At 42.1% G+C, this 8,281-nt stretch overlaps 1 pseudogene; it reads right to left on the reverse strand.

Moving 5' to 3' along the window:
* Window positions 1-1,064: 1,064 nt before the first annotated feature.
* The window catches only part of LOC107748263 (uncharacterized), a 26,168-nt pseudogene continuing 18,951 nt past the window's right edge, over window positions 1,065-8,281 (reverse strand).

Genomic DNA, 8,281 nt, shown 5'->3' on the forward strand with positions numbered 1-8,281 from the left:
ATTGCAAAGATACTATTAAAAAAGATAACACTATCAATAATCTCTTATTCATACTATTACTGAAATTATTTGATTTCAAAATACAGAATGTGAAGTCACCTTGCTTCAATTTACATCACATTTAATTCCCTTTTGTGTAACACTGTGCTATTAATATGCTAGAAAAAAATATTTAAATCACATTTTATGAAAGATGGTACTGCACTTACAAAATTAAAAATACACAGTTTATTTAGTTTATTTTTTTCATTCTCTGATTAAAATGTTATTTGGTAAACATGTTTTTTAGGGGAACAACTGCTTTAATTGTAAATTAATTTCACTGTGTTTAACCTTAACCGGTTTGTTTCATTCTAAAGCAGTACTGTAAAATCAAATTAAACAATTTAGTTTGATAATATCAATGAGTCAAAAAATTATTTAAAAAATCTAAATAAACTTTGATGTACAGTTGATGTCTTCATGTAAACTGTCATTCTCTCACTGAGATGTGACTAACTTTACCTCTTTCTTTCCATCGTGTACATTGACCAGATCATTTTTGAAAGTCTGCTATAGAAATTCTTTCCTGAATTGTAACATAAGTGTATGCATTTCTTAAAAGTTACAGAACTGAAAGGAATACAACATGAATGGCACTTTTAAAGTTTTCTTCGCATGATTTGAATAAACATGAATCGGATTGTCTTTCTTACTGTAACATCTTCTTTAGTAAAATAAGATAAATGTAGTAAATAACAATTCATGTAAATTATTTGTTTTTATGCTTGTAGGAAAATAGACAAAGTCCACATGAAATAAGGAAATAAAATCCCAAAACCAGTGTGGCATCAGTGTCACATTCATTAAAATGCCACTGTGTGTGTGTGTGTGTGTGTGTGTACAGGTATATATGGTTTATGAGGACACAAATGTGTATAATGACATGGGTACTACAACGTAAACATGGTTTATGAGGACACTTCCTGTGTCCCCGTAAAACAAAAGGCTTAAAAAACATACAAAACGGTGTTTCCAGCAGTTTCCTGTGAGGGGTAGGTTTAGGTGTAGTGTGTGTGTGTGTTTCAATAAAAGAGGGTCAGGACACTTATCAGAGGAACAAGTAGCAGCATCAGAGAAGCACACAGACAAGAAGCCTCAGATACCTTCACTTGCTCTGGGACCCACTTATCTGTGCACAGGGAATATAACACAACACAGTGAACTGTAATGTTTTAACAGCGGAAATCATCAGTCACCTCTATTTACAAATGATTAAAATAAATGAAATGTTCACCTGTAATCCCTTCAGCCATCGTCAGAGGACCAATGGATATGGAAGCACTGTCATGGAAGTCCAGAGACCTGCCCTCTCTCCGCTGGTGTCCAGAGTTACAGTCCTAAAAGAGAAAAAGGCTAAATATATCTGTGCAAAAATCATTGAACAAAAATTAATGATAAAGGAGTGCACAAAGTCTCCAGCAGAGGACAGCAAACCTCACCACCAGGGACACATTAAGGGCTGATATTTAGTGTTTGATCAAAGGAGTTTATAAATGGCAGATTCGTAAACCTTCACATATTCAAAACTCACTGAGGAGCAGCTATTGCTTGACAGAAGGCAAAGGTGAACAGCACAGTGCAGGTAAAGCTTAGTGGAGTTTGCAGTGAAGATGAACATCCTGAAGGAGAAACGACTGGATGTCGAGACGCCGTTCTGCAGCAGCTCCACTGTGTGGTCATTTGGATTGGGACACCTGAGAATAGCAATAATGACAATCAACAAATCAAATTTTGATTTCAATAGAGACATTCAACCCTAAAGTGATTTCTTGTAAATCATCACATTTTTATTTCATGTGCAAAAAATAGAATCTGTGCTTTAAGGATTAGAAACAGCTTTACTCTGTGACGATGAGATCCCAGCGGAGACTGTAACCAGGATCGTTCACAGGCGTAGCCCAACACGTGTCCATCACCAGGGCAAACTGGTGGCTGTCAACCCCCTCAACACGAACTTCCACATTCATCTTCTGGTCGAGCTCTGCATCCAATCTACCAGTGAAGGGCTGGGTAAACTCATCATCCTCATATGGAGTCATCCGAACCTGATATCTGCCTTCACCAGCGGGGAGGGTCTTGTGCACAATGCTGTTAAAATAATGGACAGATCCATTTTAAAATGACTTAGTTTTAAAAGTAAAATATATATTTTTATTTTAGAGAATATTACCATAATTACTTGTTAAGACATTTATTTTTCTGCTTAAGAGATTAGTTCATTGAAAAACGTGTTCATCATTATTCACAGAAAATGTTGACCTAGCTGTTTTTGGTGGTGCATTCGTGAGAGCTCATTACAGAAGTAGTGATGTCTGAATTGTAAGAAATGTGTTTGTTTGAGTCTCATCTTATTGAATAATGATATGGTTCATATAGGCCATTTTTATAATGCACTTGTGGAGTTTTTTGTTTTTTTTTGGAGCTTGGAAATCCTCAAGAGAATTAATGGTAAACAACCAGTAAAACTCCACAAAACAAATAAAGGCATGAGAATTTGAACAATATGATGGTGAGAAAATTTCCATTTTGTGAACTAATCAGGAATCATATTTGACTCACACCTCTCCAGTGGGTTGATTGCCATATTCATGGAAAGTGTTTGTGTTTGAGGATAAACACAGCTGAAAGAAAGCTTAAGGATATTCTTTCTGCTGATGAGACCTTCTGACCTCGGTGTCCCCAGAATAAAGTTACTGTAGATGAAGTGGGTGCCGTTGGCCTGTGGACAAAATGTATACATATTTTTGCAATTTAGCTACAATTTACTAAAAAAAATAGCAGTCAAGTGAAAAACTGGTGGGTTAAATATTAATGGTGGAGAATGCGGGCACACGTCCCAGTCTTTTTTGTGGGTAGTGTAACCCCTCCGGTTCTACTTCCCTCACTTGCTCCGAGCGGGATTTGAACCAGTGTTTCGGGCACGGGAGGTGGGCATTTTAAGAAGGATGCTAAAGGCTGCAGCCTCTTGAGTTCCGGGGAGTGAACTTTACCCACACAGCTCTTACCAGCTGGCCTCCGTTACACAAGGTTTTGTGCACCCTTCCCCACTGAATCTGTTTGAGACTTTAAGTAGTTTCTAGGATACTCTGTTTAGGCCCTCTAAAGAATCAATTTGTATCAAAATGATGGGCCCAAACAATACACCCTAGAGACTTCTCAAAGTCTCAAAGAGATTCCCCATGTGGTCAAATCAAACTCTGCTGGTTCTATCAGGCATTACACATGTTTGGATGGTGTATTTCAATAGATTGAATAGTTAGTCCTACCACAAGATTTGTACCACAGATGTGTTCATCGTTATCAAAATGGAATTCCACACTGCCATTCCGAACTGTTCCTTTGCAGCTAGGATCATTGAGGTGGGTGTAAGACGTCAGCTGGAAAACCAGCCTCAAAGAGCTGACAGCGAGACACAGACATGGAGCCAGAGCTGCTTTCACAGGTTTCTGAGAAATCTGAGAGGGGAAAAAAGCCAATGTAATTAATAACTGAAAAACAGTGTATTTTTTCACATTTTGTTATGGAATGATACCAACCGAAAGAGTCATGATGCTGTCGTTGTCTGTGATGGTCCTTATCACATAAACAGCCATAAACACCATTTTTCATCCCGCACTTTTCATCCTCAGAGCAGCTGAGTTCAGAACAGGGATTTCTATTAACTAGGAGGAGAAGTTGTTTTGTAAAACAGCGTCTGCTAATGCAAGAATCTAAACTTAACAAACCACTGAATAAATGTATTTCCTTTATTTATCTTCTGTTCTTCCAGACACAAATCTACAGCACTGCTTAGCTACCCACAGTCATAATCAAACAATTCTCAGCTTTACATGTTACCCTACCAAAATAAATAAAATTTCCATGTTTATCATTTATAATAATTTCCCTCCTGAGGAGTTTTCCATGCATCTGACCATTAGAAATGAGTTTTTTTTTTAATGGTACCTTTACTACTTTTTTATAAAAGCCTTCTAAGCTCCTTGCATATGAAATGATTAGCAAAAACAGTGTTTTATATGTCCCCCTTATATGTCACACCCAACTCAAGTCTTGCAGACTCTACTAATGAGCTGATGAGTTTAATCAGTTGTGTTAAATGAGGGAGGCATACAAAAAAAAATGCAGTGGTTGGGGGTCCCCAGGACAGGTTTGAGAAGCACTGATTTAGTGTAACTGCTAACTTTTCTTTAGCAATACAGTGGTGGCCAAATTGTTAGAACACTTGGCATATTTAAGAGGTTTCAGTTGTTCCCTTACGAGGGAACTTCGAACTGCGTCCTCTAGGGGTCGCTATGGGGAACGCCTTCAGCGTGACCATTCGAACGTGCTCGTCTCACGAGGAGGTGGCTTGTGCTCATCGTGATGCATTCTCGGGACTACTGAGGGGGATGTGAGTACTTAACTATTTACCCGAGTTTGTAGGTAGCGTTTGCATGAGTTCGTTCGCCTGTCGCGGGAATAGCGACGCATTCGTGGCAGTGGTTATCTAGTGGTTGGGCGGAGCGTGTTTATCGCCCGAGGGAGTTGAATGCATGCTGCGCATTGCGGTCGTGGTGAAAACATGGAAAGGACCTGACAGGAAATGTCTCCCTATCAGTAATTTCCTTTTGTTTATATAGGAAGTGTTATAGTGTGGGTCTGTCTGCAGTTGTTGGACAGATTACTTATATCATGTCCTTCTCAGATAACCACATAATACTGCACTCTGGCTTGAAGTAAAAAGAAAAAAAAAAGAGCCTTCCATTCCTTCCCGATCTTCATGTGGAGATCGAGGTTTGGAAAAATCCATTCTCGTCCTGTATCCACAGATTCCAGCATACTAGTTAAGCCAACATCGAGGAGATGTGTGAGAATGGTTATGAAAAGATGCCCCCTGCTGAAGAGGCGCTGGCCTGCTATCTCTCTATGGGGGAGACATCTTCTCTTATGGCTCCCTCCCTGCCATCCAAACCCCTTCAGGATGCATCTTGTTTGAATGGCAGGGCATACGCGGCAGCAGGTCAGGCTTTAGTCTCTTCACACACCATAGCGGTGCATCAGGCTTTTCAGGGTGATCTGTTGAAAGACCTGGATAAAGGCAGGGTCTATCCCCTGATGAGGTGGCTGAGTTGCATCGCACCACAGATCTTGCTCTCCGTGCCACTAAGCAGGCCGCTACTGCCATTGGCATATCCATGGCTGCCATGGTGGTTACGGGGAAACATCTGTGGCTGAGTCTGGTGGATATCAGGTCGAAAGAAAAGGGCTTTCTTCTTGATGCGCCGGTTTCCCCTTCTGAGCTTTTCAGCACTTCCATCGAGACGAAGTTTTAGGAGGCCAAGACGTGCTCGGCTGCCTTTAAATCCTTAATTCCACGAAGGTCCAGGCTTCGGATTTCACCTCCAGCTTATTCCATGAGCCTGAGTCATGCGCAGGAGCCATGCTTGGTGAGTACGATCCATTTTTATCTACTCTACTGCTAGTTCTTGTGTATTCGATGCTAGCCTTTCACTGCAGCGCTACTTGGACCTGTTTCTGTTTCTCTGACTTTTAGGTTTGACCCACCTGCTAAGTCAGGACCTCCTGCTGTTTACCGATTACAGTGATAGTTTCACTCATCGGTTCTGGTTCCAGGCTGGTGATAGCCCTCATCTTCCCAGCATCAGGTCCCCAGTATAATGCTGCAACCTCAGGACTTGCGGGTCCTTCTCGTGGCTAGTACTCTCCTGAGTACATGCTTCACGACATGCTCCCTATCCTCTGGCCAGGTGCGAACTACTAATTTCTCACCCTAAGGGGTCTCCCGAGATTTGAATCGTTCCTTAACCTTCATGCACGTTCTCTGAGCTAGAGCTCCTCTAGCTGAGGCATTGAGGCGCTCAGCGCTCCATAGACGGTTTGGCCCGTGGGTCTTCACTGTCACACTGCCCTTATGGTTGAACCAGTAATCACCCCTCTGCGGAGTGGGCTGGAATACACTGCGTTCCCTGAGGTAAGAGGGATTTGTGTTTCTGTAGAAACCCCTCTTTTGTGCATCTGCTCTGAGGAGCAGTAAACTCTTGTTACGTCCGGGGACGTAGTTTCTCTCTCTCTCTCTCTCTCTCTCTCTCTTAGGTGACTCCGCCCTAATTGGACGTAAAAGACGCATCTGCTGATTCGTCCCTGGAGATCCAGCATCTTTTGAAATAGTGGGACCGGAGGAGGCGGAAGCCAGAGAGAGAGAGCAGAGCTGTTGGTAGTGTTGTGTGTGTCGAAGGGATAGCCTTTTAACGGTGATGCTACAAATGAGACCTAAAGGAAAAATAAATTCACCAGCACAAAGGTAACAGTGGTTTCATACTTCTTTATTTATGTTATTTTCCCTGACCCTAGACCAGGGTCGTAACATAAATTGGGGGCTTGTCCGCCGGTTCAAGCTTTCTCCGGTTTGAACAACCAAATTCAATACACTGTAGACAAGTGGACTAGCGAAGGTCTAGTGAGTGCTAATATAATGGAATTTGATTTACTCACCTTCACACTATCTCCAAGCACAGAACAGTTTAATTGTTGTAGAAAAGACCAGTTAATTAATGTCGCTGAGTTTTTTAAAATCGATGTGCCGCGGAACGCTTCTAAGAAGGAAGTTAGAACTGTGTTGCACAGACAACTGATTCGGCAGCAGATTTTGCCGGAGGAATCGGGAATGGCGGTTCCAAGTTCAATCGGGGTGGGGCCTATGGGGGAGTTAGAACAGCGAGAATTCGAGCAGGTGAAGGTCGGGTATGTTTTTACTGTCTGAGTCCTGGTCACCTGATTGCTGATTGCGAAGCCTGGAAAAAGAAGAATGTGTCGGCTAAAGCTAAAAGTGTGGGATTTGTGCATTCTTTTTCTTCTGTCTCTCCTCCAGTTGGTTACGAACCATTTCTGTTTAAGGGTTATGTAGCAACCAGCGCTGAAAATGGAATCAAGCAAGTTTCTTTGCTTCGTGACACTGGTGCTGCCCAAACCATAGTATTGGACATTTTTAACGGTGACGCTACAAATGAGACCTAAAGATAGGAAAAATAAATTCACCAGCACAAAGGTAACAGCGGTTTCAGACTTCTTTATTTATGTTATTTTCCCTGACCCTAGACCAGGGTCGTAACACTCTATATGCATGAATGGTTATTAGGTCCCGCTATTTCTTCAGATTCTATCGGGTCTGGTTATAGAGGACCCACGCTCTCTATCGAGATAGAGAGCATGAGACTGTGTCCAGCTGCTCCAGTGGACTGTCTCTTATTGGGCCCTGCTGGGTTACCCCTTGTAATCTAGCGCCCCTTCTGGTCAAGCTGAGAAGTGCTCCCCTCTCTGTGAGGGTTAGCTATGAGTCACTCCCAGTATGTGCTGTAAGGACCCACCTCAGCTTGAGAGCCGAGAGCGCTGCTCCCGAAGGACCCCATTTGCAACTAACTGAGTGTTAGGCCCGTCTCTGTCGCATCTTTGGTCAGTTGCCTTTATGTTGGGACCCTGTTGTTCCCTTAGAAATGTGTGATGAAGCTGCCTCTATTCGGGTCAAACCAGGCAGTGCTCCCTCACCTCAGAGGATTGTCTTTGTGCCTGCCACTCCCGATTGAGTGTCTGAGGACTACTGGTCATCTGTGAGCAGATGCTTTGGAATCTAAATCCATGCTATGGCAAGTACACACGCTAAGCTCTGTGCACTTTCTAAAATCCACATTGTGGTAAGTGTGCACGCTAAGCATTCTGTGCACTTTCTAAAATCATGTATGGTAAGGGTTACGCGTTGTCAGCCTTGTTCCCTTTCTCTGAGTTGACTTAGGCCCCAGTACTCGCCTTGGGCTCCACTCAACTAGTGTGTTTCTGTTGATACATTTTTAAAGCATCGCTCCCCTCACTGTAGAGGGTTATTTATGAGCATGGTGCTTTCTTACCATCTGCATGTTTCATGAACATTATGAAATTAAATCATGTTTTGGAAGCAAAAATAGGTCAATATTTTCAGATCTGTCCGGTGTTTTAACAATTTTGGCCACCACTGCATGTTAAAAGGTTTTATTAAACACACAGTGCTGCCTTGTTTTCAAATTAGTAACAGAATCTTCAACACATCATTTGAATTAGCAATAGCAATTCCTGAATTGAGTACACACAGTGATCTGCGAAGGAACTAGTTCTACTAAATTTAAAGCTGCAGTCCACAAGTTTTGCCTCTTTGTCGCCATCTCTGTTTGAAAACCTGGAATTGCAGCTGTGTGCAGAATTATCTAGCTTG

This window comes from Sinocyclocheilus rhinocerous, unplaced genomic scaffold (genome assembly GCF_001515625.1).
Source record: "Sinocyclocheilus rhinocerous isolate Xijiao unplaced genomic scaffold, SAMN03320098_v1.1 scaffold522, whole genome shotgun sequence".
NCBI classification, from domain to species: Eukaryota; Metazoa; Chordata; class Actinopteri; order Cypriniformes; family Cyprinidae; genus Sinocyclocheilus; species Sinocyclocheilus rhinocerous.